We start from the raw sequence: 27060 nt of genomic DNA on the forward strand, positions 1-27060 counted from the left end.
TCTCCAACATGGAAAACCAGTTTAAAATTCTAAGATACACATTGTTCTTTCCCGTCAGACTCGGCTCTCTGAGACTGGGTTTTATTAACCTCATTTGGAAAGAAAGTCAGAAGTCTGGATGTGAGACCTTCTGGACTCCTGCTTTTCATCCTGGTCCACAAGGGCTCAAATATGAACTCTCCTGTGGATTCATCCACCTCTTCTCTGGAGGATAAACCCTATTAACTCTCCATGGGTAGAAGCTCTTGGAAACCAAGCTATTTCCCTTTAGGGACACAGGCAACTGGACACAAAAGGGAGCTTCCCCACAGAATGTCCCCTTTGACTTGTACTGACTCCAGGCAAGCACCTCCGTGCTCTTTGGTGGCTCTCAGAACACCCTTTTCCCTTTCCACTCGGCTCACCCACTGGTGAGCTCCTGGTGCTTCGTCCACCCCCTGTCACTGAGCCATTTCACACAAGTAGCTTTACAGTCAAGTTCCTTAACCCCCCATCTCACCTCTTTTCCCACTGTCCTTTGCTTAACCCTTAGTTTGTTTGTCCTTCAGGCCATCTGCTTGGTGGGCTCTCCCTTTGGGTTTTGTTCTGCCACCCATTGGTCCAAACCTAACTGTTAGATGCAAGTCTTTGCTGTCTCTCTTCTTCCCGCCACATTAGACTTTTGCAGAAGATCAGTGGGGGCTCCGTTTAACGGAGGCCTCTTGAATCTTCTTGCCCAATAAGCAGACTTTGTTTCCAACTCAAGACGATGGGGCCAGGGAGTTCTACAATATGATGTGATTTTGTTCTCTTATTGCATTTTCTTTCTATAAGGAATACCTGTGGGTGGCGCAGGGGGTTAAACAGACCAGAGGTGGTCCAGCTGTTGGCGGGAGAGTCTTCAGCGCCAGCTCTGTGCACTTGGAGACCCTGGGGCACGTGAGAGAAGTTGCAGTCCTTTCTGCTAAGGCAAGGAAAGCACCATTGATCACAGGGTGAGGTTTTTCCTTCCCACCAGTAGTAGGGGAAGACTGGGCTCCGTCATCTGGAGGGTGAATTTCTGGGGTCATTTTGGTGTTGGGTGTCATAGTCATCTGTTATTTAATGTACACCTGTAGTAGGACCTAATACGACCATAGAAAGTATGTAGATCAGGGATAGTGAAGTGCAGCAAGTTTCTAAGGAATGAAGTATCCTAATAGACTGCAAATTGACTTCAGACTGACCTTCCCAGATCTGAAAGTCACATCCAACGGGTAAAAAGTCTTATATGGTATGCCGAAATAGCCCTCCACGCCAATGTTAAAAATAGAAGCTGTAGTGACAATTATATCCAATTTGGCTTTTCATTTATTGAGAATAATGACTCTCCACACCTGCAATGTGTTATTTGTAGAGAAGTGCTTGCGAGTTTCAGCTAGAAACCTTTTCTTGCATCTTATCATTTAGAACAATTATATGTTAAAAAAAAGCACAAAATTTAGAATTCCAAGCATCAATCCATAAAAGGAGTTTTTGTCTTTTTTTTTTTTTTAAATGTCTTGCCACTTTGTAAAACTCAGTCCTGAAATCAACTCATATATTTTTTTCTTTCGTAAATAATTTACATCGGCCGGCTTTACATTCTATGTCAAATAGGGACAAGACAAAATTTGTTTTAATCTTATGAAGACTGTAATAGGATCTTCATAGCATACTTTAGCTACTTCTATTTAATATATTTATACTTATAAATATACATTTACATTTTTTTTATTTCTGAAAACAAGTTTTATTTAAATAAGGGTTTAAATACATTAAAACTGGAAGGGAAAAAGAAAACCCAAAACCAGTTTATCACTTCACATGGCACTGGGCAGCGGTTGCTAGTGAGTTGCAGGCTCTCCAGCTAGCTATGGGACTGATAACATCAGTTTGGTATTTGTTCCCTTGTCACAGGTTCAACTGATATTAAGCTGGCCTCACATTCTGTGGTTTTGGACACCCCTTAGCTACAATACATCTAGTTAAAAAGAAGATCTTGGTGTTAAGCCAGATGTCACATCACCTCCCTGGAAGGAAGGTGGCCTCTGAGTTCTGCCCACCTGGTCAGGTTAGACACCAGGCATTCTTTTTAAAAAATAGAATGAACCCCCCCCCAAAAAAAACTACTAAAGGCCCCCTTCTAGGGGTACAGCTGCCATACCCCATTCCTCCTAATCAGGTCAGGACACTCTTAGGGCAGGGCCTCAGCTGAGGGAGAGTTGAGAAGCTTCTGGTCAGACACAGACATCTGATCTTGGGGCTCTGGGCTTTGCTGAAACATCACCTTATTGCTTTGTTTCAGGGTGGACACTGCCAGGCACCTACTGCTTGACCTCTGTTTAAATGAGGGACTTCAAGACTCTATAGCATGGCTCGTTTCCGTTTATTGCATGAAGGAGTTACACTAGTCCAAGTTAAAAGCGGACCCCTAATGGTTACATTATACAAACTGTGAGGTTTTTAAACTTGTGACAAGGGACAGAAGGGAAATTCTACTCATGGCAAGGAAATCCTCACTTAAGCTTCAGTGAGCCACAAGCACTTAAAACCCATGAACTGATCCTTCTTTGGCTGATGGTCCTTAGCCAGTCCAATCTTTACCGGGAACTGGCATAGGTCCCTGTGCTGGTCACCCTGGAGCTGAATGACTCCTCCATATTCTGGATGCTCCATTACAGTACCAAGGCAGGCAAATTTCTTCCTAAACACCTTCACTAGTTTCTTTTTATTGTAATCATCAGCGATCCCTTGGACAGTAGTAAGGGTCTTCCTGCCGTTTCTCTGTTGAATTCTTATATGGATATAATCCTCAGTGCCAGCAGGAAGCAGCTCATCACCATTACTTGCATCAGCAAAGGGGTCGAAGAGTGGAGGTTCTGGATAGCGGACATAGGATACGATTCCTTTTCCTGGAGGGGGAGGTTGCGGAGTCCTCGGCGGTGGCTCAATGACTGGGGCTATATTTACATTTAATAGTGACATATGGAACATTAAACAAAACATACAGAACATTAAAACAAAAATAAATCACTTATTTATCATTGCTAAAATAAAAAGTCCCAAAGGGCCTACAATAATTTTAATTTATTATTATTATTATTTTTAAAGATGTTGAAGAAGCCAAGCATGGTGGCATATGCCTGTAATCTCAGCAGCTAGGGAGGCTTAGACAGGAGGATCCCAAGTTCAAACCCAGCCTCAGCAAATTAGGCAAGGCCCTAGGTGGCTCAGTGAGACTCCATCTCAAAGTAATAAATAAAAAGTGCTGGGGTTGTGACTCCTTGGGTAAGTGTCCCTGGGTTCAATCCCTGGTACAAAAAAAAAAAAAAAAAAAAAGTGGTTGGAGAAAGCTGGTGGCTGGTGTAGTGGGAAAGGGTCACTCATTACCAGCTATTTGTACTCAAGCAAATTCCTTAACCTCTCTGATCATTAATTTTCCTCGACTTTCAAATGGGCAAGTGACACCTATGCTGTAGGGTTGTTTTGATTATATGTAAAATTTGTGAAGTGCTTGGTACAGAATAAGTGCTCATTTAATGATAGTTATGATCATTATTGATTTATTCACTCACTTACTACATTCACGGAGGACTTACAATGTGTCAGACAGGGGTTACATACCTGAGTTATAAGAGTGGACGAGATGACATTTCAATGCTTTCGTGCTAAAGAGGAGAAGACTATGTGAACTATCATAATTAAACATCACTTTTTTTTGGCCTATTGATTAGGGAAGTGATATTTCCTGATATTCCCACACTCGCCATAATGGACAATGTGTGGAATGATTCCTATGTGCCTGGAACTGTGTTGAAGGCTCTTATTGAAACAGTCATTGCAAACTCACAACAAATACCTATAAAATATTTGCTATTATTATCATGGTTCTTAATTCTACAGTCAAGGAAACTGAAATCCAGAGAGATGCAATAATAGGAAAAGAGCTAGCATTGAATCCCACGAACTTGGGTGCAGAGCCCGTGCATTTTACCAGACACCCTGGCTTGGGTGTATCGGACAAAAAAAGAAAAAAATACACACACACACACACACACACACACACACACACACACACACATGATTAGGGACTTAGAGTGGGTTGGATCTTGTTGGAATCCCTCACTGAGAAGCTGAAGAAACGTGATGGTCCTCCCATCTTCCATCATTTTGGAAACTGGACATAGGGCTGGCAGGTCCAGGTAAAGGTCTAGCATCAACCAAGCAATTCAGCAAACCCCTTTAAGATGAGCCCTGTAGAGACCATTAGTTTTTACTACAGGAGGTGAATCAGATCCCTTTGAACAGATGCACTTGCTGTTGGGTCTTGACATGACCTTCAGCTCACAGGACTACGATGTTCTGGAATCTCACTCCAGGTCACCTGTGTGCAGTAGGAGGAGCACGATCAGATCTTCCCCTCCTCAGCCCTCTTTCTCCCCTCCCCTTTGTATTTGATCTATTTTAGGCAAGCTCTTTCTAATCAGCTACAAAGAAAGACTACTTGTAGCTTTGAATGACATGGTCCTTATTTCCCAAGATCTTGGAAGGAAGGAAACAGCTTCCCTTTTTTTTCCCAGCATGCCTGGGGGCTCTGATTGGCCACAGCTCACCTTTGGAGTAATGATTGGATTTGGCTGATTGGCCAATCTGGGTCACACAGGCACCCTAGGTACTGATGAGGCAGGTTCGACAGTCCCAGTATGTCAGAGCAGGATGATCCTCAACAGTAACCAAATAAGGAGCTTGCCCGGTCGGACAGAACTCTGCCCTGTTTTTCCTCCAAGCCAGCATTACTGAGAGTGTGGTCTGTGGACCCTTGGTGTTGGTAATCACCTGGGAACTTGGAAATTTCTAAGCTCCCACCCAGAGTCGTGGAGCAGAATTTCTGAGAGGTGGGTTTTTCTCTGCATTTTAATTTCCTTCCAGGTGATTTTACGGAGCTAAAGTTGAAGAACTAATCTTCCATTTGGGGAAATCACCTTTATGTTCTCCAAATCTAGCTCCTTCCCTCAGTTGTTTCATGAAATGTGGTCAGTGCCACGGGAGGACATCACTCATCCATATGCTTGACCAGGCCAACGAGGCTCAAGAAGTTCCTTACTCAGAAAAATTCCTCACTAAACATTTTGTCCTTTCATTTTAGTGATTGCGAAGAAGCACGTTTTAATTTTTTTCCTGTTTTTTTTTTTTTTTTGTTTTTTTTTTTTTAGCATTCTTGTCTGGTAACAGGTAACACTCAGAAATCCATTTTATAATCATTTAAACTGGTTTGCTTTGGGTCTATTTACATAATTCCGTGAGATGGATGGAAAGGGGGGCAGCGTGTTATTTCTCTGTGGCCAGATACTTGGAGAAAACACTTTCTATGTGGGAAAGAAAAACACCCACCCTTTGCGAGAAGCCTTTTTGCTTATAGGCATGATTTGCATGAAGGTTATGGCACGGCGGCCTCAGGTGCGTCCAGGAAGCTCATCATGGAACAAACAGGGTCCTTTCAAGTCCACTGAGGTCCAGCATCCTAGGGGAGGGCTGACCTCCGGTGCTCAACAACACTGGAAATGCAAATCACTCTCGCAGAGGATCCCATCACAGAGAGAGAGTGCTATCTCCCAGTGAACACCAGCAGGTTCTTTTTAAGGGGGAAGATCCTTGTGCAAGAGAAAGGAGAAATGAGTTTCCTCACAGATTGGGGAACAGAGGATTATTCCTGAGCAATTCTGTTCCCCACCCTTTAAGTCTTCGTCTGGTGTGTTTTTGTAGAGTTTAGATCTCTACCCACTTCCCTCGCCCACCATGAAGATTTTGTCATTTCTGTAGCATTTTCCAGTGGCTGATGATCCTAACTCCAGTCCCCCATAGAACCCCAGTTCCCATGGGCACCCCTTGCCCGCCCTGCTAGCATCTTGAACACTGCATGCATGTGTCTGGGATGTATGGATTTTGCACCTCTGTTGTAACCAGGAAGTGGTTAGATTCCAGTGATAAGAAAGACAAATAGTCTTAGAGTACGGGGACCTGCTTGCACTTGGTGCTGAGGTCGCAGCTACATGGCCAGTCCAGCAGGATCATAGCAGCCTGTGCTCTGGTGGGTTGGGGAGAGACACCGTGGGTCCTTCTTTGAAGGAAACTAAAGACTGAAGCAGACCAGGTGCCCCTACCAAAGACACACCCTACCAGATGGGTAACATATAAGCCTCTCTAGGGGACCCCCCCCATACTTGAGCTTCTCTTCTTGTCAGAAAGATGTTCATACAGGACATCAGCAAAAACTTCTGCAGAGGGCATTGTGGCTTGTACCTTCCTCTTTTTTTTTTTTTTTTTTTTTAATAAATGCTAGGTTTGCAGAAAGAAAAAAAAATAAACAACTTGTAAAACCTCTGTCTGGCCTAAGAATATGGGACAAAGAGTATGTTCCCACCCATTATCATGTAATCATCCCAGTGAGTATAAATCTAAAGGAATTTTCAGACTCCTGGTGCAGAGATTTTTAGGCAGGAGCACCCTCTGGACCACTGCAGCTAAAATAAACCTGCTTCCTGAAAATCCCCCCTTGTCCAGCCTCATCTGTCCTACCTGGAGATGGCCCCCTTCACTGGGCTCCTAGTAGACAGTGGAGACAGTAGAGCTCCTTGTAGCCAGTCTGCGTGTGTCTGTGGGGCAGGGACCCACGGGGACCCACTCTCATTGACACTTTCCTGCTATGGCCAGTTCCCCCGACCATGGAGCTGGGGTCAGGTTTGCTAGTGAAGCTGCTCCTCTCTCTGCACTTCCCTCCCCGGTCTCCATGTCTCACTGGGTCTCCAGGCTCTTCCTCAGTCACTCACCTCGAAACGCAGCTACTATGAGTTGTTTGGTTCTGAGAAGGTGAAGGATGGCACCTCTACTCAGCCACCTTGGAATCCTCTCAGTTGCTCCTTTCTCTTTTTCTGTTCTTTTCTTTCTTTCTTTTTTTTTTTTTTTTTGGAACCAGGGATTGAATTCAGGGACACTCGAACACTGAGCCACATCCCCGGGGTCTCACTGAGTTGCTTAGTGCCTCGCCATGGCCGAGGCTGGCTTTGAACTCACGATCCTCCTGCCTCAGCCTCCCAAGCTGCTGGGATTACAGGCATGCACCATCGTGCCTAGCTCGTTGGCTTTGTTTTGTTTTATTTTTTATTTATTTATTTTAAAATTGCTTTTATTTTTTAAATACACGACAGCGGAATGCATCACAATTCTTATTACACATATAGAGCACAGTTTTTCCTATCTCTGGTTGTATATAAAGTATGTTGACACCAATTCGTGTCTTCATACATGTACTTTGGATAATGACGTCCATCACATTCCACCATCATTGCTAACCCCCGTCCCTCCCTTACCCTCCCACCCCTCTGCCCTATCTAGAGTTCATATATTCCTCCCATGTTCCCTCTCTCTACCCGACTATGAGTCAGTCACCTTATATCAGAGAAAACATTTGCCATTTGTTTTTTTGGGATTGGCTAACTTCACTTAACATTATCTTCTCCAATTGCATCCATTTACCTGCAAATGCCATTATTTTATTCTCTTTTATTGCTGAGTAATATTCCATTGTGTATATATGCCACATTTTTTAATTCTTTCATCTACTGAAGGCCATCTAGGTTGGCTCCACAGTTCAGCTATTGTGAATTGTGCTGCTATAAAAATTGATGTGGCTGTGTCCCTGTAGTATGCTGTTTTTAAGTCCTTTGGGTATAGACTGAGGAGAGGGATAGCTGAGTCAAATGGTGGTTCCATTCCCAGATTTCCAAGGAATCTCCATACTGCTTTCCATATTGGCTGCACTAAATTGCAGTCCCACCAGAAATGTATGAGTGTGCCTTTTCCCCTACATCCTCACCAACACTTAATGCTGTTTGTCTTCATAATAGCTGCCATTCTGACTGGAGCGAGATGGTATCTTAGAGTAGTTTTGATTTGCATTTCTCTAATTTTGATTGCTAGAGATGATGAACATTTTTTCATATATTTTTTGATTGATTGTATATCCTCTTCTAAGAAGATCTGTTCATGTACTTGGCCCATTTATTGATTGGGTTATTTGTTTTTTTGGTGTTTAGCTTTTTGAGTTCTTTATATACCTTAGAGATTAGTGCTCTATCTGTTGTGTGAGGGGTAAAAATTTGCCCCAAGAATGTAGGCTCTCTGTTTACTTCAGAGATTGTTTCTTTTGCTGAGAAGAAACTTTTTAGTTTCTTCCCATTTATTCTTGGTTTTAATTCTTGTGCTATAGGTGCCTTACTAGTCTTATTAAGGAAGTTGGGGCCTAATCCCACATGATGGAGATTAGGGCTTACTTTTTCTTCTATTAGACGCAGAGTCTTTGGTTTATTCCTAGGTCCTTGATTGACTTTGAGTTGAGTTTTGGGCATGGTGAGAGATAGGGGCTTAATTTCATTTTGTTGCATATGGATTTCCAGTTTTCCTAGCACCATTTGTTGAAGATGCAATCTTTTCTGCAATGCATGTTTTTTATGCCTTTGTCTAATATAAGATAATTGTAATTTTGTGGGTTAGTCTCTGTGTCCTTTATTCTGTACCATTGGTATACCAGTCTGTTTTGGTGCCAATACCATGCTGTTTTTATTACTATGACTCTGTAGTATATTTAAGGTCTGGTATAGCGATGCCATCTGCTTCACTCTTCCTGCTAAGGATGGCTTTAGCTATTCTGGGTCTCTTATTTTTCCAGATAAATTTCATGATTGCTTTTTATATTTATATGAGGAATGCCATTGGGATTTTGATTGGAATTGCATTATGTCTGTATAGTGCTTTTGGTAGGATGGTCATTTTGATAATATTAATTCTGCCTATCCAAAAGCAAGGATAATCTTTCCATCTTCTAAGGTCTTCTTTGATTTCTTTCTTTAGGGTTCTGTAGTTTTCATTGTATATATCTTTCAACTCTTTTGTTAGTAGATTCCCAAGTATTTTACTTTTTTTTGAGGTTATTGAAAATAGGGTAGTTTTCCTCATTTTCCTCTCAGAGGATTTGTCACTGATACACAGAAATGCCTTTGATTTATGGGTGTTGATTTTATAATCTGCTACTTTGCTGAATTCATTTACTAGTTCTAGAAGTTTTCTGGTGGGGCTTTTTGGGTCTTCTAGGTATAGAATCATATCATCAGCAAATAGTGCTAACTTAAGTTATTCTTTTCCTATACGTATCCCTTTAATTTCTTTCGTCTAATTGCTCTGGCCAGTGTTTCAAGGACTATGTTGAATAGAAGTGGAGAAAGAGGGCATTGCTGTCTTGTTACAGTTTTTAGAGGGAATACCTTTAATTTTTCTCTATTTAGGATGATGTTGGCCTGAGGCTTAGCATAGATAGTCTTTATAATGTTGAGGTAAGTTCCTGTTATCCCTAGTTTTTCTAGTGTTTTGAACATAAAGGGGGCTGTATTTTGTCTAATGCTTTTCCTGCATCTATTGAGATGATCATATGATTCTTATCTTTGAGTCTATTGATGTGATGAATTATGTTTATTGATTTCTGTATGTTGAACCAACCTTGCATCCCTGGGATGAATCCCACTTGATCATGCTGCACAATCTTTTTGATATGTTTTTTGTATTCAATTTGCCAGAATTTTATTGAGAATTTTTGCATCTATATTCATTAGAAATATTGGTCTAAAGTTTTCTTTCTTTTATGTGTCTTTGCCTGGTTTTGGGATCAGGGTGATATTGGCCTCATAGAATGAGTTTGGAAGTGCTGCCTCTTTTTCTATTTCTTGAAATAAATTGAAGAGTATTGGTATTAGTTCTTCTTTAAAGGTCTCGTAGAACTCGGCTGTGTATCCATCTTGTCCTGGGCTTTTCTTGGTTGGTGGGCTTTTGATGACTTCTTCTATTTCCTCACTTGATATTGGTCTGTTAAACTTGTGCATGTCTTTCTGATTCAGTCTGGGCAAGTCATATGACTTAAGAAATTCATCAATGCCTTCAATATCTTCTATTTTATTGGAGTATAAGTTTTCAAAATAATTCTAACTATCCTCTGTATTTCTGTAGTGTCTGTTGTGATATTGCCTTTTTCATCACGTATGCTGGTAATTTGAGTTCTCTCCTTCTCTTTGTTAGCGTAGCTAAGGGTCTGTCAATTTTATTTAGTTTTTCAAAGAACCAACTTTTTGTTTTGTCAATTTTTTCAATTTTCTTTTGTTTTGATATCATTGATTTCAGCTCTAATTTTAATTATTTCTTGCCTTCTACTGCTTTTGCTGTGGATTTGTTCTTCTTTTTCTAGGGCTTTGAGATGTAGTGTGAGGTCATTTATTTGTTGACTTTTTCTTCTTTTAAGGAATGAACTCCATACAATGAACTTTCCTCTTAGAACTGCTTTCATAGTGTCCCAGGGATTTCGATATATTTGTCTGTGTTCTCATTTACCTTTAAGAATTTTTTAATCTCTTCTTTAATGTTTTATGTGACCAATTGTTCATTCAGTAGCACATTGTTTAGTCTCCAGTTGTTGGAGTAATTTTTATTTTTTTTATTTTGTCATTGATTTCCAATTTCATTCCATTATCATCTGATAAAATGCAGGGCAGTATCTCTAATTTTTTGTGTTTTCTAAGATTTGCTTTGTGGCATTGTATATGATCTGTTTTAGAGAAGGATCCATGTGCTGCTGAGAAGAAAGTGTATCCACTTGATGCAGTTTGAAATATTTTATATATGTCAGTTAAGTCTAAGTTATTAATTGTGTTATTGAGGTCTATAGTTTCTTTATTCAACTTTTGTTTCAAAGATCTGTCCAGTGGTGAGAGAGGTGTGTTAAAATCACCCAAGATTATTGTGTTCTGGTCAGTTTGACTCTTGAACTTGAGAAGAGTTTGTTTGATGAACATAGCTGCACCATTGTTTGGGGCATATATATTTATGATCATTGTGTCTTGTTGGTGTATGTCTCCCTTGAGCAGTATGTAATGTCCATCTTTTTTTTAAAAGAGAGAGTGAGAGAGGGGAGAGAGAGAGAGAGAGAGAGAGAGAGAGAGAGAGAGAGAGAGAGAGAGAATTTTTAATATTTATTTTTCAGTTCTCGGCGGACACAACGTCTTTGTTGGTATGTGGTGCTGAGGATCGAACCCGGGCCGCACGCATGCCAGGCGAGCGTGCTATCGCTTGAGCCACATCCCCAGCCCCTGTAATGTCCATCTTTATCCCTTTTTATTAATTTTGGCTTGAAGTCTACTTTATTTGATACGAGGATGGAAACCCCTGCTTGCTTCTGCAGTCCATGGGAGTGGTATCATTTTTTTCCCAATCTTTCACCTTCAGTCTGTGTTTGTCTTTTCTTATCAGAGGAGTCTCCTGGAGGCAGCATATTGTTGGGTATTTTTTAATACAATCTGCTAGTCTATGTCTTTTGATTGGTGAGTTTAAGCCATTAACCTTCAGGGTTACTATTGAGACATGGTTCGTATCCCAGCAACATTTGTTTATTTTTGTTATTTAACTTGACTTGATTTTCTTCTTTGATTAGCTTTTACTTTAGGGTACTACCTCCCTCTGCTGATTTTCATTGTTGATTTTTGTTTCCTCTTGATGAAATATTTTGCCAAGGAAGTTTTGTAGTGTCGGTTTTCTAGCTATAAATTCTTTTAACTTTTGTTTATCATGGAAGGTTTTTATCTCATCTTCAAATGTAAAGCTTAATTTTGCTGGATACAAGATTCTTGGTTGGCACCCATTATCTTTCAGAGCTTGGTATATGTTGTTCCAGGATCTTCTAGCTTTCAGGGTGTGTATTGAAAAATCTGCCGTCATCCTAATTGGTTTCCCCCTATATGTAATCTGATTTTTTTTCTCTTGTGGCTTTTAAAATTCTCTCCTTATTCTGTATGTTGGGCATTTTCATTATAATGTGCCTTGGTGTGGATCTGTTGTGATTTTGTACATTTGGCATCCTGTAGGCTTCCATTTCATTCTTCATGTTTGGAAAGTTTTTTGATATTATTTCATTGAATAGATTGTTCATTCCTTTGGTTTGGACCTCTATGCCTTCCTCTATCTCAATAACTCTTAAATTTGGTCTTTTTATGGTATCCCATATTTCTTGAATGTTCTTCTCATTATTTCTTACCATTATCACTGTGTGGTCTATGTTCTTTTCAAGATTATATATTTTGTCTTCATTGTCTGATGTCCTGTCTTCCAAGTGGTTTACTCTGTGGATGATGCTTTCATTTGAACTTTTAATTTGGTTTATTCTTTCTTTCATTTCAAGGATTTCTGTTTTTTTTTAGCATCTCCATCTCCCTGTTGAGGTGATCTTTTGCTTCCTGTATTTGTTTTTGTAGCTTCTAGTTGAAGTGATCTTTCACTGCCTGTATTTGCTCTCTTATATCTTCCTTGAGTTCACAGAGCATTTTAGGGTATATCCTAAACTCCTTCTCTGTCATTTCTTCTGCTGTGGCTGCCAATGGTTCTAATGATGTGGTGTCTTCATTTGTTTGGGGCACTTCCTTCCCTTGTCTTTTCATGTTGCTTGTGGGTCTTCCTTTCCAGCTCTGTGGGTCTAGATTGTTACTGTTTTTACCCCTTAGGTTTGTAGTGCTCTTGTAGGGCTCCAAGACCTCTCTTTTCTGGGAAAGGACAATGTTAACAGATCCCAATATCAACAATATACAACCTATGAACAATTTCTTGCTATTAAGATCTTTACAGTTTAGTCTCAATGTACAGAAATGTTGGATTCAATTATTATCTAAAATATAATCAGTAGTTTTTGTAAAAAGTTTTACAGTTTCTGATGGTGGACAATGAACTGGGGGTGGAGAGTAGAACCAAATGCTGAGGAGGCAGGATGTGAGGGTATAGAGTTAATATATCTTAGGAAGTGCGAAGGAGAGATCTAATGAGGAGGGTTGGTAGCAAGAGAATAGACAGGAAGTAATTTAGGGTAGGCAAGTATGTGGGATGACAGTAGAGTACATAAAACAAACACACATATGTATTTAGAAAAATACAGATGTTAAAACAGTAAAATTTGGAGGGGGGGGGAAATGAGAGAGTAAAAAGGAAAACCAAAAAAAGGGGGGGCATATACAATACCTCTATATTATATTATTCAGATGACTCAGTTCTCAAAGTCCTATTTCATGGAAAGTTCTTGGTTTCATGGATAAAAAAATGTGGCATTTATACACAATGGAGTATTACTCTGCATTAAAAAATGACAAAATTATAGAATTTGGAGGGAAATGGATGGCATTAGAGCAGATTATGCTAAGTGAAGCTAGCCAATCCCTAAAAAACAAATGCCAAATGTCTTCTTTGATATAAGGAGAATAACTAAGAACAGAGTAGGGAAGAAGAGCATGAGAAGATGACTAACATTAAACAGGGATGAGAGGTGGGAGGGACAGGGAGAGAGAAGGGAAATTGATTGGAAATGGAAGGAGACCCTTAGGGTTATACAAAATTACATACAAGAGGAAGTGAGGGGAAAGGGAAAAAGAATACAAGGGGGAGAAATGAATTACAGTAGAGGGGGTAGAGAGAGAAGAGGGGAGGGGAGGGGAGGGGAGGGGAGGGGGGATAGTAGAGGATAGGAAAGGCAGCAGAATACAACAGACATGAGTATGTCAATAAGTAAATCAGTGGAAGTGTAACTGATGTGACTCTGCAATCTGTATACGGGGTAAAAATGGGAGTTCATAACCCACTTGAATCAAAGTGTGAAATATGATATATCAAGAACTATGTAATGTTTTGAACAACCAATAAAAAAAAAAAGAAAGTTCTTGGTTTCACATATGTTGGGGATGTGAGGGCCGGAGAATAGAGGGTTAGAGGAGAAAAAACAAACAAACAAACGAACAAGAGAACAAACAAAAAACTTGGAGGAAGAAACCAGGGTTGTAGCTAGCTTTAGAGATCCGTGTCTTTCTTTCTTCTCTTCTCCTCCAGTAGGTGGGTCGTCTGTTGCAAACTGGGGTATGGTGGAGGTGACCAGGGTGGGAAGACTGGTCCTGGCGCAGGGTGCCTGGATGCAGGAAGTGGCACCAGCCAGTCCCTGCAGAAAGACTGCACCTCATGGGTCTCTTTTTTGGGACTGCTGGCTCGGTGCTATCTCCCTCTCTTGCCTGGAGATTCCCCAGTTCCTGGTCTCTCCCTGTCCCCTAGCAGTTCCCAATTGAGGAAACTCTCACCCCGGGGCTCCTGTGGGCGGCTCTCTGGTCACACTGTACCCCTGTGTGGGGCAGCTACTGTGTTGAGTCACCGCCACTGCGGAGGGGGTAAGGTTGGAAACCCGGTACCTGGTGGCTGGGGTCCCATCTGGGACCTGCCCCCAGCTAATAGGGCGAGAAGGTTGAGCCAAGACGGCAGCGGCCTGCTTTCAGCCCCCGGGGGATCCTGGTGACGTGGGGGAGCTGGGTGACGGCAGTTGTGCTGTGGGTAGGTAGCAGCTGAGTGACCTGTGTGGGAGTGAAGTCTTGGTGACCTGCAGAGTGTTGAGAGGTGACTCTGCTCAGGCGCTGGCTGAGCCTTGCGTGGCCTGGAACTTCCGGCTTGGGGTCCTGCTCCAACCCCGAGGCCCGGAGCCCGGCGCAGGGGGGTCCCAGCTGGTGATTTCTGTGGAGAGCAGCTGGATGGGGTCCTCTAACACTCTCAGAGATGCAGGATTCTGACCAGGTGAGAGCTGCCGGCCAGTGGCACTGGGCACGGGAGGCTCACTCCCTTCCCGCCGCCATGTTCCCTCCCTTGTTGGCTTTTTTTTTTTTTTTTTATCTCACACTTTGTGGTCCACTTTCCCCCTGAAATGTTGAACACAGTCTGATCCCAGACTCCCAGTGGCTCAGTGCCAACTCCTTCTTCCTCCTGGGGACTGTCTGCCTGTTACTCACACCCAGGCCTAGGACAGGTGGGTCCAGGCATCCGAGGACCCCCTGGCACACCCGACGGACAGAATCCATCTTTGCAGCCAACAGCCAGTCCCCCCCCCCACCCCCCACCCCCCAAACCAAATTTTCCTTTGGGTCCATCGAACAACGCACTTGGTTGAAATCCCGTCTCTGCCTCCATCTAGCTGTGTAGCACTAGTAACTTGAATGCACACGAAGGACAGAGGGAACAAAGACACATTTTGGATAATACTCCATTGCTACAAGTAAGGGCGCTTGCTGGGAAATGGAGGATGTGAGCAAGGTGTGTGGTCTTTGGGGTTGTCACAGGTGGGTCCAATGTGGGTTTTGGGTACAAGCCCCAGTGGTTGTGTGCCTCAGGGAGTTGAGAATTCAGACCTCTTTGGGGTGGAGTTTTGGGGGTACCTTTAGCTGAGTGCAGGTGAACCTTTTGCCCAAATCAGGAACTTCTCTAACCCCTTGTTCCCTGTCCCAGGGCTCTGTGATATTAGAAGCTGACTCAAGATACATAGTAAAAGATAGATAAAAATTGATACAGTTCCACTACCACCATCACCATCCCCCACCCACAAGGTCACCTACTTTTCTTTCTCCTCCGTCCTCATCCTCCCCTGTTGCCCTAAGACACACAACCTCTTCTCCCTCTTCCTCATCACTCTTTCCTCTTTTTCTTTCTCTTCTCCCTTTTCCCTTCTTTCCATTTAGTCCACATTTTTCACCAGTTCCTTTTCTCCACTCCACCATCCCTCCCACCCCCGCCATTGTAGAAATAAGGACCCGCCCTTATGAACACTTTGTAAATAGTGTGGCATCTTTGTGACTAAGGGAACGCGGAGACGCTTTATAAAAATAACTCCTCACCTTTAAAATCTTTCCAAAGGGCACGATTTGCATCTTAGCGCTCACCTGTTTCCACCCAGAGGTAGGTGGAGGTGACGGGTGTTATGTTTTCATTTACAATGTCTTTTGACCTGAAGCCAGAAAGAGTTTTTTTTTTTTTTCCTTAGCTATGATAGATAAGGCTTGCTGCTGTCTTTGGCTACATTAAAAAAAAATGTTAATTGTAAAATCACACAAATAATTCATAAATATATTCTTGTAAAATATTTAAATGGTACTGTGGATACATAGTATGAGTCTTCATTCAAACCCTTCCACCTTTGAGTGCAATGCCTACTTAACAACTTGGTGTGGACTCTTCCAGTCCTTTCTAAAAACCATGTGCATATCTATGCATTAGACAATAACCTACATATTTTAACACCTTTATTGAGGGATAATTGCTTTGGATGCATAAACTAGCTTTATTGAAAAATAATTGCTTGTGATCAATAAATCGTGACTCATAGTATTTGGTAAGTTTTGACATCTGGATACACCTTTGGGTCCATCACCACAACCAAGAAGGTGATCCTACCCATCCATCATCTCTGGAGGTGTCCCCTTACCCTTTAGGAATCCTTCCCCTTCCTTCCTTACCCCATGCTCCTCTCTTCCCAGGAAACCACTGATATGTTTTCTCATTCATTTGCATTTCTTAGAATTTATTTAAATAGAATCATGTAGGAAATATACTCCCTCCCCATCTTCTTTAACTCAGCATGATCATTTTGAAATTCATTCAACATGTGTGTCTTCCATGTATCGTGAATTCGTTATTCTGGTTGCTGAGGAACTGTCTCTTGAATGAGTATCTCAAAGTTGATCCATTGGCCTGCTGAGGGGCATTGGGGTTGCTTGCAGGGTGGTGCCAATGCAAAGAAAACGGCTACAATGGTTTGTATGCAAGTCTCCGTGGTAGCATGTGCTCTGTGCTCTCATTTCTCCTAGAAATGGAATGACTGGATCCCATGGTGGGGATATGCTTCAGTTTTTAAGAAACTGGAAAACTTTTCCAAAGTGGCTCTACCATTTTTATTTCCACCACGAGTGCATGAGAACTTAAATTCCTCCCAGCCTTGCCAACCCTTGGAAGCTATTTTGATAGGTGTGTAATGGTATCGCAATTTGGTTTTTTCATTTGCATTCCTAACGACTAATGGCATTGACTATCTTTTCATGTGCTTAATTTCCATCTGTATATATTTTCTGATGAGGTATCTGTTCAAATCTCTTACTTACTTTTCAAAATGAGTTTTGTGGAAAATTATAGAGTTTTGAGAATTCTTGATGTATTCTGGATACAGCCCTTTATCAGATATCATATTTGATTTGCAAATATTTCTACCCTTCTACCTCTTGTCTTTTCGCTCTCTTAACTATTTCTTTTGAGGAACAGAAGTTTTAAATTTTAATTAAGTCCATTTTATCAATTTATTCTTATATGGATTGTGCTTTTGATGTAGCAGACAGGAAATCTTTGCTTAAATCAAGGTCACAAAAGTTTTTCACCTAAGAATTATTTCCCTAAAAGGTATATTAGAATTAAGTCTTATGTGTAGGTTTATAATTGAGTTAATTTTTTTAATACTATGAGACCTGGGTCAAAATTTGTTCCTTTTTATTAATATTACTTTCTGCATATAGATATCCAATTGTTTCACTCATTGAAAAAGAAAAAGACTTCCCTTTCTTCACTGACAGTCTCGACCAGCTTTGTTGAAAATGAGTTTCTAAAAGGTGTAGATCTATTTCTGTAGTCTCTGTGCTATTTTCTATCTAGAAAAAAAATAGAACAATGAAATACCACACTGTCTTAATTATTATGAATTTAAAATTATCCTGGAAATGAGATAGTGTTAGTCCCCCTTGAACTCGAACTACCTTTGCCAATGTTACCCTGGCGATTCTAAGCCTGAGAGTATGTCCACATAAATGATAGAATCAGTTTGTTAATTTCTACATTTTAAAAGCCTGCTGAAATTTTGAGTGTGATTGTATTGAATCTATGAATAAGTTTAGGGTGAACCAATGTCCTACCTACCTATTTTGAATCTTCTGACCCACCAACATGCTAGGTGTCTCCATTTATTTATTTTCTTCAATTTCTTTTAGTCATGCTTTATAGTTTTCTGTGTGTAGGTTTTCCACATTTTTGGGGGGCAGATTTATCTGTAAGTATTTTACATTTCTCGGAGGCATCATAAAGCTCTAAGGGTCTCATTTGTTCATTACTAGGATATCAACATAAACACGATGCATGTTGAGTATTCCGCAGCTGTGCCAAACGCACTTAAGAGTTCCAGTTGCTTTTTTTGTAGATCCTCTCAGATTTTCTACGTAGATAATCATGATACCTGTGAAGAAAGACAGTTTTAAATCTGTCTTTCCAATCTCAACACCCTTTATTGCTTTTCTTTGCCTTAGTGCACTGGCAGAATCTTCTAGGCCGATGTTGCACAGAAGTGGGGGAGAGTAGACATTTTTCTCTGGCTCCTGATCTTAAAGGGAAAGGATCCCATCTTTAGCCATTCGGTATGATATTAGCCATAGATTTTTTTTTTTTTTTTTTGGAGATGCCTTTAATCAGGTGAAGGGCGTTTCATTCTATTCTTCATGAACTGTAAGTTTAAATTCTTGTTAGAATTAGAAATGGATGTTGGATTTTGTCAAATATCTTTTCCCTGTCTATTGAGTTAATATTTTTTTCCCTTTTCATTTTTTAAAAAAAATTCTAGATGGATTTTTGAATATTAAGTCAAACTTGCATTCCTTGAAAAACCCTATTTAGTCATGACATATTTTTCTTATTTATACATTGATGGATTGGATTTACTAAAATTTTGTTAAATTTTTAAAAGTCTGTGTTCATGGGGGATATTGGTCCATTGGTTTTTCTTTAATGTCTCTGTCTGGTTTAGCTGTTAGGATAATGTTGACCTCATAAAATCAACTGTGAAATACTTTCCTCTTAATTTTCTGGTCAAGTTTGTGTATACTGGCTATTTTTTCTTTAATTTTTGGTAGGATTGACTATTAAAGACACTTGGGCCTGGTATTGTGTGTGTGTGTGTGTGTGTGTGTGTGTGTGTGTGAATGTTTCTAACTAAAATTACACTTTTTTCATAGATGTACAGCTATTAAAAATTATGTATTTCTTGGATAAACTTTGGTAGTTTTTATCTTTAAGGGACTTCATCTACTTCATTTAAATTATCAAATGTATTGGCATACAGTTGTTTAAAGTATTTTTATAATTTTCCTTTAACATTTATAGATTCTGCTAGTAACATTACCTCTGATTCCTAATATTAATTTGTATCTTTGGTGTTTCTTCTTCTTCTGATCTGTCTGACAAGAGGTTTACCAATTTTATCCATTTTTTCAAACAACATGGTTTTGTCTTTATCGAATTTTTTCTTTTTCTATTGTCTTATTGAATTTTAAGTTGTTTTTTTTTTTATTAGTTTTTTTTCTTACACTGCTTACTTTGGATTTAGTTGGGTTTTCTCCCCTAGCTTTTTGGAAGCTGAAAGCTAGCTATATTTTAGATATGATAATATCCACAGACCCAATCCCTACAGTAATATTTTGGAGACAAACATTCTATGATTATTTCATTTCATAAATTATGAAATCTAAAGTTCAGAAACATCCAAACAACCAAATTGTGGGACTGGAATCTAGATTAGTCTGATTTCTAATACAATTCTTAATTTCTCCATTTTACCTGTTAATTAATAAACAGCTGTACACCTGGGAATTCCCCAAATATATATAATAAAGAAGCCACACTCTTTACAGTGGGGAGAATGTAAGCTTTTAATCTCAGAGGATATAAATTGAACATTCATCTCCTTAAGTATAATGCATAAAGTTTGTTGTTATAACAAAATACCTGAGCTGGAACACTTTTTAAAGAAAAGAAGCTCATTTAGCTCACAGATCTAGAGGTCCAAGAGCATCTGCTGAGCTCTGACGAAGGTCTCCTGGCTTCATCACAGTATGGTGGATGGCATCACAGCAAAGTCACTTACGAGAGGGAGAGAGAGATCATGTGGTGAGACTGCAAGCAAGAGGGAGTCAGGGGCCAGATTCACTTTCTTTATAACAGTGTCCTCACAGGAACTCACTGGGGTCCCTCAAGGACTACATTAATCCCCTCTGAGGGCAAGGCTCCCGGTGACCTAATTATCTTCCAGTAGGTCCCATCTCTATCCATTACTACCATCACCACAGTGAGGACCAAACTTCCTGCACATGAATTTCATGGAGACACATGCAAACCATATCCAAGCCATGGCAAAGTCTTGGTTAGGTTCATTCTGTATTTCTGAAGATTCTAGCACACTTGAGCATTTTTAAATGGATATCTCATAGAAAAATATCCTTTTCTCTATTTTTCCTTCTTTAATTCTTGTGTATGCATAATCATGTAGGAGTGCACATGCGTATGCATACATACACAACCTGGGTCTTTGACTCTCTCTCAGTGGAAACCATCTTATTAAATTCCACAATTGTAAATTGAATTAAGTCATCAGTATGACTTTAAAGATGACAATAGTGTGTCCTATCCCTCTTCCCCCCCCCCCCATCGACCTCACTAACATGTAAATATGCTATTAGGAAAGTGTCTCGTCTCACAGGCTCTGCTTTCCTACCTGAGGAGAAGCAGCTGGGATCAGAATATAGTGTGCCTACATTAAAGACTCTCCAGTTCTGGCCACAGTGGAGGGACTTTTCCAAGGTGATCTGTGATCGAGGTGCAGCAAAGTTCGAGGATGAAAGCCCACGCCATCTCATGAGTCCCCTTCCTTGAGAACTTCTGCCCCCTCGCCATAGGGATGGGAGATAGAGGCCACTTTTGAGCCATACCATCCTGCCCCTGGGTCATGCTAATTGAACCAGGGTGGGACATTTGACCATAAATGGAACAGTGATATTCAATGGATCCTTGATATTCTTCCTCCCAGGAACGTGGAACTGGCTCTGAAGGATGTGATTTATTTACTTCTGGTTATTTTGAAGCAAGAATATGCAAATTCAGGAGCGATGGGGCAGCCACATTTGGTCACATTTGACTTTGGCTCTCTAAGTCAGCAAGAACCAGTCCAAGAGAGGGAATAAAGTTGGACACCTGGGAACAGAGAGGAAAGGCCATCTGGCCTCAGAAAAGCATCCAGAAAGAGAGAAGAATGTGAGAGGTAGGGAGAGGGAGAGAAAGAAAAGCAGGGGGTGGACGGTGGGGGCAGAGAAAGAGCAAAGAGAGACAAGAAGAAGGGCGGCGGGGGGTGGGGTGGGTTGGGGAGGCATCAAAAGGGCTTCTGATTCCTTTCCAGCTCTTGGTTGCAGGTCCTTGTTGGAGTGCTTGGCTGTACTCTCTAACCTTCAGTTTCAAGCCATGCCCTGACATCATTTTCATTTCCCAATTGTGGTTCGAGACAACCTTAAGGCCCAGTTGCTCTTTGGCGCCTCTCCAACTGTGGGATTGCCAATGCACAGACACCACAGACGGACACACAGAGGTGAGGCTTCACACAGGCGCTTACCCTAGGACTGCTGAGTTCCTGTTTTTTTTTTTTTTTAAATGCAGCTCATTCAGTAAAAGGGATGTTTTAGGAAGTTTCCCCGATCATTTCAGAGAGTTGGCCTGGCAGGAGGGCAGAGCGGGGACCAGCTCTAGAAGCTTCCATTTGTGGTGGGGAGGGAGTTATCCAGAACTTTGCATGGGGTTGGGGGGGAAAGCACGAGGTTGGAGTGGTTCGGTGGTTTGCATCACAGTTTGCAAGAAATGATGGTTGCCAGGGTCTGAGCTAAGGGAACAGGAGGTTGTAGCAGGTGGGGCCAAGGTGACACCTGAAGGCCCACCCATGAATAAGCACAAGGACTGAGCAGTCATTACCTGAATCATTGTTTCCAGAGGGAGGCGTTAGGATGTTTCCCCAGAAGGCATTTTGTTTTGTTCAAAAAGAAGGACAATTTTAGCCCAGAAACAAAGCCGGAAGTGTCACTTCTTTCTCCAAGGGGAGTTTGATGTGACCCCTGTCTCTACCCATGTTCATGGAAGGCCATTTCATGGCGGAAAGAATTAATCTAGTAAAACCATCAAGTCCAAAGACGTTTTATAAGAGTTAAGCAGAATTCAATAAAAGAACCTCCCAATAACATAAATCATAGCTGTCCCTTCTATTTCTTTCCCTCGCCATTTTTATCTTTCTTCTTGTACCAGGACTCATTCGATGGCTGATGAGGGGCCACCGTGCATATTCATTCTATTAAATGACAAAGGGAACTCTTGTCTTTCTCATTCCCCTTGATCCAACCCTGGGTAGCCGGCCACACAGAGATGCCATCTTGAGTTTCTTGACTACTAGAGGTGGCATCGTTTCCGTACATCCTACAGAATGCCCCTTTTTGTGGTGTGCCTCCTAGTGATCCCTGTCATAGAACCACAGGAACTTGGTTGAAAAGGGTCTTCAGAGCTTGATTCCATCCTAAGAACGAGCATCTCATCTAAACCCTCGGTCAGGTGTTCACCTCACTTGATGCAGAGTTCTCCCAAGAACAGAGAACTTCCTCCCAGGGCTGACCTGTCCATTCTCGAATGGCTTTGCTCTGTTCCACTCAACTGAAGTAGATTTCACTGGGGTTTGGGTTTTCAGCCTCTGGAATCACACAGAGTCAATCAAATCCCTTTCTCATAGTGGAAGCCAGATCAGCCCAGCTTCCCTACAACCTGCTCTTGGATTCTCCCTCTTTGGGACTTTAGAATTCTGCTCCTTCTCTCCTGGGTTTGCTTCAGTGTACCAGGGCCCCTTGTGAAAGATATGGCATTTCAAGTTGGACTGCTGCTTCCTGAGCTGCCCAGATAGTGCAGACCGAGTGAGCTTCCCCCCCTCCCTTTATCTGAACATGACATTATTTCTATGAATGCAATCTAAGTTTGAATTAACTTCCTTTTTTTTCTTTGAAGTAATGGAACATGTTGGGCTCAATGAAAACCCTGAAGTTATTTTTCAACCTAAAAGATTATCATATTTTCTCTTTTTCCTGTGCAGTAGATATTTTGAACCCCTGTTCATGAATCTATGTGTTTCTATTATAAATGATTTCCATTGTGTGCCATCAAAGAGTCGATTAAATGCTTTGCATTAGTACTCCCCAAAGCCACCTGTTTCTTCGAGGATAGCACGGGACTAGGATGCCCTTGAAGGAGGAAGAAATTCTCTCGTGACCTGAATGTTGGCATCAAGACATAGAGCTGTCTCTCCTCCTCCATCCCAGCCATTGTAAACCCTAAGCAGCCACCAAACATATACAATGTTATATCAGTGTCATTGCACATGCTGCTCCTCCTGATGACAGTGTTTTTACTCTTCTTGTCTGCTGGTGCCCACCTGCTTGTCCTTAAGAACCCAGTTCCGATGCTCCGTGAGCCTTCCATGGCTTTACCTCCTACTCCCCCTTCCTCCACCCCCACCAGGAAGGCATGTGTGACAGTGGCTTCCCCTCTGCCACGAACTTAGCTTTGCAGTTGCACTTCCTGTCTAGGGAAAGCCATTTTCCTAGATTTGCATAGTTCTAGGAATAATAGTATTGCCTTATTACTTGCAGCAGACTTTTGCTCTGTGCCAGGGATAGTAGGAAGGACTTTACATGCATGGTTACTTTTTGACTTCATGATGAAGTGTGTCCCCTGGAGTGTGTGCCTCGGATGCTCTCCCATATTTGCATGACCACAGGGCTTCTTAGTGAGGGTATCTGTGCCTCCTCTGCTTGAGTTTTCTCTGGCTTCAGGGGACACTCAGCCCATGTTAGGGTGTGTCTAAAGGTGCCAGGGAACTAATACGGCTAGGGTAGCTCTCCGCCAATAATGCACAGCAGTTGGTAGAAATACACCCAAACTCCTTGCTCCTTTGGTTCAACTCTGGTGAAGATTCTACTCCATCTCCCAGAGTTCCCCATAAAACCGAGCACTGATTTCCCCCACTGGCAACCTGCTCACTACTATCCCTGCCCTTTGTTTTTCTGAATTGCTCTGCTACTGCCTCGATGTCTGCTTGGTGCTTGCTGTTTTCACCTCCCCAATAAACACTTGCACTTGAATCTAGCTCCCGAGGTCTGTTTCAGAGGGAGCTCAGAGGAAAGCAACTCCACGTGGCAGAAGAGGTGACCCAGGTTGCACAGAATCTTCAAGTCACCCTTCCAGAAAGTGAGACAGCCAGCATTGAAGTTCAGCTGTATCAAGTCTCTCTTTTATATCTCCCGAGACCTGAGAGAAGGGATCTGGGTAAGTTGGATTTTTTTGAATTTTCTCTGGACCCCGACACGATCACCCAGGCCTGCCTTTATCAGTCACTTGAACACGAGCCAGCGCACAAGCCTCTGAAGGGCAGTAAAGTGACACTGAATAATTGAATTCTGAACAAGCCCGACTAATGCAAATATCTGACAAATTGATTTAATTGCATTCACATACAATAAGGCTGAGCTCTAAAAGGTCAGCGAGAAAATGGGAAAGGACCCCTGGGAGCATCCTGGGAGAGGCTGAGTTTAATACACATTCATCACATTTTATCATCCAATTAGCCCACACAATGCCAAACGGAGGGACGGAGACTTAAACCAGTGTATTGATTGATTATTTGTGTGGCATCTATCATATCACCTTAAGGCTGTCCCTGTCACGGGCAGGCAGAAGTTATTTAGTGGCTCAGCAGAAATGCTTGTGCATTTGGAGAAATGGTTTTTCTACAAGGGATTTGAGACTCCGGAAAGATTTCACCCAGGCACAGAGGCTGCTTCTGAGGGTTATTATCGAACAGTTTGCTACAAAGGCCGTCACTGGAAACCAACATTTTCTTGTTTCCTCCCTTCTGCAAAAGAAATATTTATAAATGGCGTGACACACCACTTATAAATATTGCAAAAATATTTAATTAGTGCAATTAACCAGCAACGGTCTTGCATGGAAATACCCAGGTGGAGAAAGTGTTCTGGAGGAGTTGATAGGAAGCCAACTGGACTCTGCAATTTTATTCCATTGGAAATGAAAATATCCCATTTAACAATCTGCATGGTGATCTTGCACTTGTTGGCTCCATTTGGCTATCTTCAAGGATGCTGACACTGAGATGACCTAGGACCTGAGTGGTGGGATTATATACCCCAGCTCTGGGCAACAAGATGAATTCATTGTTTTTTTTTTCTTTTATCCTTTGGAAAGTTGCTTTGTGGTTATCTCTTTGAGCTTTGGTTTCCTCATCAATAAAACGGAGATAGTTTAGTGAGGTGAATTTGAACTGAGTTCATGCATGCGAAAGCTCCTTTGCACTAAATTTCCATAGAAATATAAATTATTATTGCTCTGAGGTACCCTATAGTTCTGGGGTGTGGTGTATCATTTGACAAGGGACTTTTCTCTTGAGCTAAATTAGGATAAAAAGGAAGAGGAAGGTAAATGGCAGAGGAAGCCTGATAGCAGGTGACTGATGGGTGAATAGAACATTTCAAAGTCGGGTTGGTGAATGAAGAAAACTTGAAAGAAGTTTGGCCCAAAGCAGAATACCTAATGTAATCACCTGCTGTCAGGCATATTTTTGCTCTTACCTGTGACATTACTCTCACTAGGGTTGGCAATGACTTTCTTATCTGTAAATGCAATGCCAACCTTTTAATCCTTGGGCAATACTACCTTCCTTTCTTCTGGAAATTCTCTTTGCCGTTGCATTACTCTTTTGTCTATTTTCTTCTGACTTCTCTCCGAGCCGATGACATTGGAGCCAGAGGACTTTTTCTTTACCTCTCAGCCCAGGATCTTTCATCCATCCCATCCTCTGTCTTCGTGCATAAATTCATTAGCTTTCCTTCCCAACGGTCTTCCTCTTTCCAGGCTGGAGTGACGTCCAGCCTCCTGCATCTCCTACCCTCACCTCATCTTCTACCATCCTTCTTGCTAAAGGGAGAGGGATTTTTCTAAGATCTACTCTCTCCGAAACCTTTCATGACTTAGAAGTGTTTTTATTCATTCTTTCCTGAAACGAAATCAAGCACAAAACTTTAAGAACAACCATACAGTCCTGTAGTTGACAAAACTAGGGAAGACTTGAAGTTCCAAACTACAATCTACGAAGAATATCTGCTCCACGTGGTTCAATCCGACTCTGCTAAGTAATAACATGTAGAGATAGACCTCTGCAGATTTCAGTCAGCAGGCAGGGATCTCCAAATATAAGCCCCACATATGGCGTCTGAGAAACTAGGAGGATGAGTGGGTTTCAGAACCATCCCACAGGTCCATTAAGGTGGCGAAGCGGTGGGAGGTGACTTAGGAACTGGGTAAGCACAGATCACCAAGAAGGAAGGTATTGTGGTGGCAGAAGGCAGGGGAGGGAGGGGGGGGACAGAAGACATATCGACACTAAATCATAAGATGAAGGCTTGGAAGATAGAGTACTTCACTGCAAGCTAAATAAGACAAACTCTTCCAACACGTGTAAGCAAAGAGATACCACCTAAAGAAGAAAAATGCTAATAGCTGGAGAGGAGGCCCAGCAGCCTAGCGAGGAAGAATGTATTCTGAGGCAGAATACCTAATTCAGAGTGGCCAGCTGTCCTCGATCTCCCCCAGTCTGCCCCCACGCCACACTTCAGCTCCGAGCTAAAGAGAAGACAAGACTCCTGTTCAAAGATAAATGAAATTTAGAAAAGAAAAAGAAAACTAGGATATAGTCTAGAAAATTGATAGGGTCCAGAAAATTGGGGGGGGGGACGATGGTTTGAACACTTGCTTACAAAATCAAAGACATTAATAAAAAGAGAGAAGGATTCAAAAAACCATACTAAGGAGAAGAAAAGTGGTTATACAAGGATGCCCAACAAAATCATAAAATATAGAGGAAGGAGAATAGAGGGGAGGGGGAGGACAGGAGGGAATATGGAAAGGGAAAGGTGGATCATGAACTGAAACCGATTTCCACGCGTGTCTGAGTTTGTCGGGATTAACCTAGCTGGTCTGTATAACCATTAAGCTCTAATTAAAAAAATATATCATAAACTAAAGGTGGAAGCATCAACAAGAAGAGTTGGCCTTGCTAAAAATGTAGTTAGGAATAAATTTTTTGAAGATGGGAAAAATTAAATCAAAAGAACAAAACATTGGAATGATTGGAGGGAAATGGAATTGCAATATACATCAAATTTGTGGCCCTGGATAACGAAAACCAAAGCCAGGTAGTGGAAAAAAAAAAGTATCAATGATACTATA

General features: G+C 41.5%; 1 pseudogene across 1 annotated transcript; it reads right to left on the bottom strand.

Moving 5' to 3' along the window:
* Positions 1 to 2520: 2520 nt before the first annotated feature.
* On the bottom strand, positions 2521 to 2894 carry LOC308652323 (eukaryotic translation initiation factor 1-like; annotated as a pseudogene). Its single transcript has one exon. The product of its transcript is annotated as a eukaryotic translation initiation factor 1-like (transcript).
* Between the last annotated feature and the right edge of the window lie 24166 nt (positions 2895 to 27060).

The sequence above is a fragment of the Spermophilus citellus genome (genome assembly GCF_964194105.1).
Source record: "Spermophilus citellus genome assembly, chromosome: 6".
Taxonomy (NCBI): Eukaryota; Metazoa; Chordata; class Mammalia; order Rodentia; family Sciuridae; genus Spermophilus; species Spermophilus citellus.